We start from the raw sequence: 3,804 nt of genomic DNA on the forward strand, positions 1-3,804 counted from the left end.
AACCTTGGTTGAGTTTTTCCCAACACATAGAAACCATACCTGGAAACTTGTTGAACTTCCAGCAGGTCGGAAAGCCATTGGTAACAAATGGGTTTACAAGATTAAACGAGATAGTAATGATCAGGTGGAACGATATCGTGCAAGGTTGGTTGTCAAGGGATATGCTCAGAAAGAAGGTGTTGACTTCAATGAAATATTTTCTCCAATGGTGAGACTAACTACTAATAGAGTAGTTTTGGCTATGTGTGTTGTATTTGATTTACATCTAGAGCAATTAGATATAAAGACTGCTTTTCTTCATGGAGAACTTGAAAAAGAGATATATATGCTCCAACCAGAAGGTTTTGAAGAACAAGGAAAAGAAAACTTGGTTTGCAGGTTAACTAAATCTCTGTACGATCTAAAGCAGGCGCCAAGGTGTTGGTACAATAGATTTGATTCTTTCATTATTAGCTTTGGATACAACAGACTTAGTTCAGATCATTGTACCTATTACAAGAGGTTTGGTGATAATATTATTAATAATTTTACACTCCCAAAAGAATTAACCCTAACCTAACTACCCCATACCCAACGAAAGAAAAGAAAAAAAAGAAAGGGAAAGAATAGAAAGGGGGAAAACAGGGGAAGCTTGAAGAAAGAAAAAAAAAGAAAGAAAGACAGAGAAGGGAGAAAGGGGTATCGAGGGAGAAGAGAGGAGGAACGGCGTCGGCGAGCAGCCCATGGTCGCCGCCATCGCGTCGTCGAAGGAATCAGAGCCGCGAAGAGAGAAAGAGAGAGAGAGAGAGAGAGCTCAAGAGAGAGGAGCGTCACCATCGTCGTCACGGTTGCAGGCGTGAAGGCCGCCGCTGTCGCCGCGCCTTGCTCAGTCGCCGTTGAGATGGCTGAGCGCGAGGAGGAAGTAGCTTTCGTCGTCACCAAGCCGTCACCGCCGCCAGAACTGCGAGGAGAGGAGACGCGTGTCTAACTCGTCGTCGCCGGCCCGCCTAGCTCGAGCCTCGTTGCCATTGCCATCCTTGTCAGATCCACCGCCTCTGAAGCTTCTGGCCACACCTTTACCGCCGGAGAACGCCAACACCGCCGCTACCACCGGAAACTGCCACTGAAGCCTAGGTCTGCTTGGTTATACAATCACCGCCACATCTTGTTGTCGTTGTCAGAGCCGCCACTGCTAGAACTCTTGCTGTTACCACTGTTGTTCTAACTGTTGTCGTCGTCACTGAAAGTGGCCACTGGGGCTTCTCGAAAACCCTGTTGTTGCTGCTTCATTATTTTATTGTAAGCTAGCTCTATTTCCAATTCCATTGAATTCATTTCCATTTCCGATCCCATTGAATTTGAACTCTCTATTTTGTTGCAACCTTGATTACTGCTGTGAGGATTACTAATGTCACTGTTACTGGAGTATCATTGGAATTGACGTCGCTATTGCCCTGATTAATGCTGCTCCCTTCCCGTATTTCTTTTGGTAAGACTGGTTTTGTTCTACAACCAATATTCTAATTATTGTTCCTTTGATGATCTGTTCTATTTTACCCTTGCATTTACTTCAGCTTCTATTAAATTTCCTCCCAAAGTTGTTGTTGCTGCTACTAGAGTTATGGGTGATGCCGCTGCTGTTCCGGTTGTGTTGGAATGACTACTGCTGCCGCGAATTAGGAATAGAGGAAATGGTTATATTAAATAATACGATTGCGACATCGAGGTAGGGGCGTTTTTATTAAAACTCATTTTGTTCTTAAGAGTTGTTATAAATTGATATTTAGGCGTGTAAATATTTTTGGTGATTATGGAGTCTTATGAGTTGAACTGAACTGCCTTGAATGAATGTGAATGCTTACTTGCCTGTGGCTAGTTAATATTGAGTTGATATTGAAGTAGTGAATGAAAGATTAATTTAAAAATCTGATTCGAATGTTCATTAAGTATAATTTGAATACTGAAAAGTGATTTGATGTTAGATTTAGTTTGACTTCGGAAAATGATTTGAGATTTGTGAATGACTTGGGTTTGAAAATATTGGAAAGTGTTTGAGAAAATGTTAGTTGACTTTGTTGGAAATGAATTGGAATTTGGAAAGGGTTATAATATTGGAGATGAGCTTGATTTGTAGAAAAATGAATTTAAATTGAAAATGGTTTGAGATATTGAAATTGTTCTGATTTTGAAATTGAGTTGAAAGGAGTTTGAGAAATGGTTTTGTTGGGACCGAGAAAGGGTGGCAGTGTCCGAGTTTTAGAGGAGATGTTGCCAAAATTTTATAAAATTGGAAGTTTTATTTGGAGTATTTAATTAAAAGGATTTGTTCTTAAACATTATATGTTTTTAAGATTGATTTATTTATTAGAGAAAGAATTATGTTTTGAATTGGGATTTGTTAATGGATGGAATGGAAAGAAGGATAATGAGGGTTTTCTTTGAAATATGGTCTTGGAATGAATTTGAAAATGAGATTTGGATTGATAAATGATTATGACATTGAGAATGTTGAGAATGTTGAGATATGAACTTTAAATTAATCACTTGGCTTATGAATTTGAATTATCTGAGATACGAGGTTCCCTGGATAAAGTACCATGGCTTGCCACCACGTGTACCAGGTTGAAAACTCGATACTCTGTTGGCCCTACGACGTAAGTGTGACCGGGCACTATATAAATTTCCGGGAATGTTTCTCCCATTGAGCAATATTGATTATTTGAGAAAAATCTATGCATAGACTCTTGGGGATGCACGTCGGGGGACAGTCTAAGGACAATTCAGACTTGTCGGGTTGGCTGGATAACCGACAGATGAGCCTCATCAGCCATAGGACAGGCATGCATCTTATGCATTTGTATGCTTTGCTTGGGTTTGAACTTGTTTTGGTTTGCCTAATTGTTAAACTGTTCTTAACTACTACTTGAACTATTTGCTGTAACTGCTACCTAAGCTTGTGCTTTCCTTGTCTGCCTTGCTTGTGTTTTCCCTGGCGTGCTACATTTGAGAATGAATTTTGGTGCTGAATTAATGATTGTGTTGTTTGATTGTGTGGTTGGTTTCTGATTAAGATTTTCTTATAAGAAAGGAAAGGTTTCGGATTTCTGAAATATTAAACTTTGTTTCTTTGAAAAGATTTTGAACGATTACCTATTGGTTTTTGAAAATACATAAGGCAATGATAATCACTGAGCTTGAAAACAGTTTTCTTATTAAATATCTTCTTATGACAACTTTGAAACTCCGTAGTGAGACCGTGTGATTAGGTTCTCACCCTCCTACAACTTTACCTTTTCAGGAACCAGATGAAGCATTATGAAGAGTTATACTGCGTTTGGTTTATATGTTGTTGTATTATTTAGATTATTTTCGTCCCTCGTCTTTGTTATTACAAGTTTGTTAGAGGGATAGGAGTTGTATGTTATATATATATATATATATATATATAAGGAGTCTTGTATATGAATCTATGCCTGCCTGTATTTCTTTTAAGATAAAGTATTTATTTCCGGTTTTCAAAGAATTCAGCGATACGGTGTTGAGTCACAGGCTCCTATGTTAATATTTAGTATATAAAGTAGTCGTAATACTCCTTGCTATCAGAGTGGCGCTGCCGGAACCGTGGCATTCTGGTAGTGAGGGTGTTACATTATGGTATCAGAGCAGTTCATCCTGATTAGAGCCTTGCGAATGGACTAACTATGCTTCATTGCATTCTGAGTGTCTGTAATGTTGTAGGTCTTGTCCAAGTAACAAGAATTTGAATTTTATGCACATGACTGCCTATTAATTAACACTGTTAGCTTGTCGTTGCATATCTGTTGA

At 38.8% G+C, this 3,804-nt stretch overlaps 1 long non-coding RNA gene across 1 annotated transcript; it reads left to right on the top strand.

Annotated features, from left to right (window-relative positions):
- On the top strand, positions 1,329 to 3,317 carry LOC110268777. The gene is made up of 3 exons (XR_002357232.1): positions 1,329 to 1,468; positions 1,578 to 1,705; positions 3,278 to 3,317. It is a non-coding gene; the product is annotated as an uncharacterized LOC110268777 (long non-coding RNA).

The sequence above is a fragment of the Arachis ipaensis genome, chromosome B02 (assembly GCF_000816755.2).
Source record: "Arachis ipaensis cultivar K30076 chromosome B02, Araip1.1, whole genome shotgun sequence".
NCBI classification, from domain to species: domain Eukaryota; kingdom Viridiplantae; phylum Streptophyta; class Magnoliopsida; order Fabales; family Fabaceae; genus Arachis; species Arachis ipaensis.